The following is a 6,704-nucleotide window of genomic DNA, read 5'->3' as shown; positions in this document are numbered from 1 at the left end:
CCCACTGACTTAGCTTGTGCTTCTCACCAAGATGGAGTAACTATGCTGACAGGAGAGTGCTTGGCCATCAGCATAGCACATTCTCACCAGATGCACTACAGTGGCGCAGCTGCATCAGTGCCGCTGAGTCGATGTAGCTCTGTAGAGCAGACTTGCCCTATGTTACGTGACTTCAGCAATGTGAAGTATGGCCTGTGATTTGCTGACTGTCTTGAATGGATTATTCATAATGTATTAAGCCAAGATAAGCATGTGGAAGACAGATTGGCTAGTTCACCTAATGCCAATTTACCTATTAGGCTGACTTCACATCTTGAAAAAGCTAGAGATGCAAATAGGCCTGTCACTGTGCCAGCTCAGAAAGGATTTCCCCTAACTCTGGCCAGGTTGAAGGACTCCCACCCTGAGCCTGCTCTGTGAGCATTGGACATCCGTTAATGATTTCAGAAGCGCTAGGCGGGGTTAGCTCTGTTTCAAACCAGTAGTCATCATTTGGAATCAAACCCACCTTGTCCTACAGAAGTTCTCTCACCCTGAAGTCAGTAGAACTCTTGTGTAAATAAGGCGAACAGGGCTTGTCCCTTGTCAGGTATTTTTAGGAGAACATTAGTTTTCCCACATGGAAAACACTTGAACTCTTTTTAATTCCCAAATATGGGGCAAAACAGTTTTATTTCATATTTTCACAAAATTAAAAAAAATAATTTGGGGGAAAGGCAAGGCAGTGCTGAGAATTTGGTGGTGGTGGTCAGGGGAGCATCCTTACAGTGAAACAGCTGACAGTCGCTGAGCAGTATCTTATGAAATATCCATGTTCCATCCTGAAGCCAAAATGAGATCATTCCATTTGTTTGCCTACTGAAAGTAAACTAAACTAAATTTAAAAAGACCTGCATGAGTAAGCACTTTGAAGCAGCTGAGGACACAGTTGCTGAATATTTGGGGATCAGCATGGTACATTACGGGATCCAAGGAATCCAGGAGATCAGAGGACTCCTCAGGACATTTTAAGAGCCTAGATTCCAAGATGCCATTCCCTCTGAAATATGAGGATGACCTTGAGTATTGCAGACAGTCTCCTGGTTAAGCTTGCCACATGGCCTGTCTGATTAGTGAGGACCCATTAGCAGCAAACTAGTTCATTGAACTGAAGAACAACAACAAACTAAACTTTGTCAGAACATAAGGCAACATCCTGCTTCAACAGTCAAATCATTAATAATAGGAGAATCCAAAACATCTTAAGCTCCCAGGCATTGCTTCTCATTCAATTTCATTTGTCTGTCACATAGAAGATGCTCTGATCAACACTAGACTGAAATCCTGGCCCCACTGAAGTCAAAACTCCCACTGATTTCTCTAGGGCCTGGATTTCATCCTGGAATTTTAATGCATCATTTGATTAATTTACTCACTCACTAGGGCAAAATCCTGTCCTGTGTTTCCTCAATCCTACAAGGTGTTGAGCATTTGACCCCATTCCAATAAAGCACTTGCGTACATACTACTATTTAATTTAACCACCTAAGGAATCTCATTGCTCCCAATGGCAGTATGTACATACTCAAAGGTAAGCATGTGGTTAAGCGCTTTGCTGAATCGCAGCCTGGCAAGATCAAGTCCTTCAAAGACATATTTAGATGTCCAGCTAACATGGCCTTAAGCAGGGAACATTAAGTAGAAGACTGTGAAGGATGCAGTAAGGGCCACTACATGTGTGCCCCTACAGCCTTCTCTGAGCCATACTGCCAGAGCAGGGAAGAATGACAAAGCTTTCTTTGCTTAGGTGCTCTGATGCCACTTTGTCTCCCCCGGTCCATTCCCCAATGCACCTTCTGGAGCTTACCGTAGGACAGGATTTTGCCCTTAAGAATATCTTACTACTCACCTACTGAGATCTTTGCTAGTCTTGATGGTAAATATTCCCCAGACTTTCTGTAAAGTCTACATCTGATCACTTCCACCTACTAATTCTGTCTGAATATAAAAAATCACCATGACTACAAAATCCCAGCTAGGTTTTTTAAATATATAAACCTGTCTTTGTGTCAGACCAAAAATATCTGTAACCACAGGTTATATGCCAATTGCACCTATTTCTCCATGAATAGAAGAGCTAACGTACTACCCATATTAAGAACCTGTGCAATCTGTGTGTTCACAAAGCAATTGCTTAAGTGTTTAAATGTAAAAATAGTTTGTTTAGCTTGTCCAGGTTATGAGTGAATGGAAAGGGAAAGACTGCTACCATCTACTGAAACAGGCATCCTGAAAGTATTAGAATCCTGCAGGCTTCCCCACACAGCTCTGCTAATATAGTTCACTTTGACTTCCAACACTTCTGCTATTGCAATCTCTTGAGCAGTGACCGCCAGTGATATCAAATTGTGGGGTGGGTTTGTAATAGTCTGTAATATTGACATGCTTGAAATGGCAGGTGGAGAGCTTTCTTTGTCAGAGACCTGAGCTATGTTGGTACTGTTAAAAGCTAAAGTGAGATAATGTATTTCAGTATAAACGGGGACACCTATAGAGTGGAAGGAAGCAATCAAGCACTAAAGGCCAGCTTCTGCTACCCTTGCTGACAATGAATAGTCCTACTCAAGTCATTTTGTGGAGTAAGTGGCACTCAGTTTAAGTATAGGTGTCAGAATCTGGAGCTAAGTTTTTGGATATTGTTTTCTATTGAATCATACTTAATGAAAGAAGGAACTCAAACGAGAAATTCACTATATACATTAGCTTTGGGTAACACAGATACAACAGCACTTGAAGCAGGTATTGTAAGCACAATCTGGTTATTCTAAGCCCTGGTCTACACTACACAGTTAGGGCGCCTTGTGTTGACCAATTTGTACATCTCCCACCAATGTAAGTGCCTTTTTATGGAGATACAGTAAAACCACCTTCCCAAAAGGCATGAAGCCATGGTTGACCTAGTGAGGAAAACACAATACAAATGTAAAAACTGCATTATCTGTGTCAATCCTACGAGTCCTCCAGCAGCTGTCCCACAATGCCCCATTCTCTGCAACAAGTGACATTCTGGTCACACTTGTAAACTCCACTGCCCAGGGTCATGGAGACCAGAGGTGCCCCCTCTCCTCAGTTACAGTCTGTATCCTTATGTTCACCCCTTTTACAAAACTATGTTAAATTTTGTACAAAGAATACTGTGTAAGGTATCATTTGAAAACTCATGATCTGCTGATCATTATTGTCCTGGTAAAATGTGTGTAGCAACATTGACTGTAAAAATATAAGATTCCACTCTATGATATTACCAAGACATATTCCAGCATATTCTGGAAGGCAGTAGCAAATAAGTTCCCCAGCAACAAAAGGCTAGCCAATGCCTCAGCCAGGTGTCAATGAGCTCAAATGGACCATCGCCTGAGTGAGTGACCACTCTTCAGCAGGAAGAGGGTGTGGGCAAAAAATCTACATTTTGACAAAGAAGTAGCTTAAGGTTCCTGACCACACAGACTTGCTATCTCCTGAACATCAGCTGGAGATTATTCTTACGCAAGAGAAAGGGCTATAAGAGGAGAGAGCAGATGCCCCAAGTCATCTCTCCTTTGCTCTCTACCCATGGCATCATCACCACCTGAAGGACAAAGGAAGCAGCACTGGACTGGGTGAGAGATCTTGACTGAACCAGGTTTAGCCAGTAAGACTGCTGGAACAGGTGGCGTGAGACCTTTGCTTTGTATTCATTTAGCATATTAAGTTGTGTTTTATCTTTTTATTTCCTTGTAACCAATTCTGATTTATGTGCCTCATTATTTGTAGTCACTTAAAATCTAACCTTCTGTAGCTCATAAAGTTATTTTGTTGTTTTATCTAAACCTGTGTGTTTGGACTGAAGTGTTTGGGGAAACTCCATTTGGGATAACAAGATTTGCACATATTTTCTATTAATAAATGGTGCACTTTATATGAGCTTGTATTGTCCAGGACAAGATGCACATTTCTGGGAGAAAGCCTGGGGCTGGGAGTTTGCTGGTGTTGCCCTGTAATGTAATTTATTAGTGTATGGCTAGAGCACTCGTACAGTATAGCTGGGAGTGATTTACAGACAGGATGCTATGTGTAAACAGACCAGGAGTGGTAGCTCATACTGAAGCAGGGTAAAAGGCACCCAGGTTGGAAATTGAGGGATCACCGCTGTCCATCCGTCAAAACTGTACCCTGGGTAACTCTTTAAAGCCTCCTGTGTGGTTTTGAAATGCATTTCCCTCATTGCCCTGATTGGCGAGCACAACTAGCAGCTCTACCTTTGTGTGTAACTGCAACTGACCATGCTGGCCTCATGCCCGAGGTGCACTCCTACTTGCAGTAGACAGGAGGTATTGGATCTCATAGGCCTGTGGGAAGAGGAGGCTGTGTAATCACGACTATGGACCCGCTGTAGAAAAAAGGACATCTACTAAAAGACTGCATAGGGGATGCAGGCCCATGGGGTGCGACAGGGATCAGAAGCAGTGCTGTGTGAAAGTGAGGGAAGTTCAGCAAGCAGACCACAAGGTCAGGGAGGCCAACTATTGATCTGGCGCTGCGCTGCAGACCAGCCACTTTTACAACAAGCTGCACACCATACTTTGTGAAGACCCAGCCACCTTGCAGATCACCGTGCTTGGAAAGTGGGATTTTCAAACAAGGTTAAGGGAGGGAGGCACCCAACAAGTTTCAGTGGGAGTTGAGTGTTTAACTCCATTAAGATCTCCTGAAAAGTCTGTCTGTAATAAGGAGAGGCCTGACACTACTCCCACTGAAGCCAATGGTAAGAATCCCATTGATTTGCATGATCAGGCCTTTGGATTAAAATCTGAGCCAATGCTGTTTGGTGATTTACATATTCTCCTGCAGAGCAAGTGAAACACCTGTGAAAAGTCAGCGCAAAAAGTTTGCATCCAAACCTCCCCCTGTGATACAGCTGAAAAAGAAATAAAACAAACTGCAAAGAAGGAAGGGGGAGTCTATGGGCAAGGCCCTCATCTGGTGTAGATCAGCATAGCTTCATTGAAGTCAAAAGAGCTGCACTGATTTAAAACAGCTGATATGGACAATCTAAAATTCAATGAAAAGACGCAATGATGGATCTCCTAAGTCTCTAGCAATATTTCTTTGTGCACTTTTCACTGACTGGAGGAAAAGGTTACCTACTGCAATCATGTTGAAAAATACAGCTTAGTTTGGTAATAACAAAACATTTTCCTGGTTAGTTTCATGCATTTTCAATGCTTACTGGCTGCTAGGGCTGTAGCAAGTGTCTTTTCAGAATACTTAGGCAAATGACAAATAACTGGAAATGATATTGGGACAAAGGCGAATTAGCAGCTGAACAGTGGCTAGCAATAAATCAGACAGTCACAAGTATTACATTACATTGGATTTTTTCCTGCAAAAGATTACTTGAAGACCCAAACAAGCAGTAAGCCATACGTAACAGAACATAAATAGTCATTTTCCAGTTATAGATTGTTAATGGCTTGCTCTTGTGAGCGTAACACTGCGCAGATACTACTCCACAGAAATAGCTACTGCGCTTAGCTTAAACAGAGAGGAAGAGGGGTCTTGTGGTTAAGGCACTGAACTGGGTTTCAAGTGATCTAAATTCAATTACAGACTCTGAGCAAGCCACGTAAGGTCTCTCTGCCTCAGTTCCCAATCCATAAAATGGGCTAATAATTGTTCCTTTGTCTTATCTATTTAGACTTAAGCTTTTGGGGGCAGGAACTGTTTCTTACTATGTGTAAATACAGCGGCTAGCACCGGTCCCGCCGACAGCAATTCTGGGCCCCAGGGTAGAACAGTCAATGGGCCGAGCTGCTGCTGGTTGTGCTGCTGGTGACCAGCGAACTGCCGGCTGCACTGCTGGCCGTGCTCGTCCAGCATGAGTAGGGCTTCTGCATGCCCGCCCAGCTGCCTTCACCACCGCCGGTACTACCCCACATGCTCCTAGGAACCCTGTGGCCTGCCTGGGCGATTTAAAAGGGCCCAGGGTGATTTAAAAGGGCCCTTTTAAATTGCCCAGGCCCCTGGGCAATTGCCTCCTTTGTCCCCACCCCCATCGGCAGGCCTGCCTAGCGCAATGGAACCCCTGAACTAGATGGGGCTACTTCACTACTGAAATACCAATATTAAACAGGTCTGCTAGAATTGCAGCCCAAGTAACTAACCGTTATTACTCCCATCTTCTACAAAGATATTTTATCAATTTCATCTATTCTGGAAATTATTATTATTTTTTCTTTTACAAAATTATTAATGTTTTTGTTTCCAGCTACAGAAAATGAAATAATGCCCCATGGAAATATTCCAGATAAAAGGTTTTGGTGGTTTTGTTTACATGTTGTCCAGAGGAAGTTTGGATACATACTGTTAGCCAGTACAATATGCTAGGCACAGTATACACCATATTCATAGGTATGATGCACACTGTATCAATATTATATATAAGGTTTGGGAAGTTGTGTTAACTGAATGTGTTATGGTCTCTCCACAACTGTGTTCACCCATGTCAAGTCTATGACAACTCTTTGCAAAGCTGAAGTCAGCTTTGCATTAGAAAATAGGAAGCCTGTCAAAGTCAAGATAATGAATGATGTTGGAATGTACCTATATTCCCAACTGGTTTGGAATATTGTATCCAAAACAGAGATAAGAACAGTACAGAACAAATTAGGAAGTGTTACAAACTG

The sequence above is a fragment of the Mauremys reevesii genome, linkage group 2 (genome assembly GCF_016161935.1).
Source record: "Mauremys reevesii isolate NIE-2019 linkage group 2, ASM1616193v1, whole genome shotgun sequence".
Classification (NCBI taxonomy): Eukaryota; Metazoa; Chordata; order Testudines; family Geoemydidae; genus Mauremys; species Mauremys reevesii.
Note: the sequence above shows the minus strand (reverse complement) of the source record.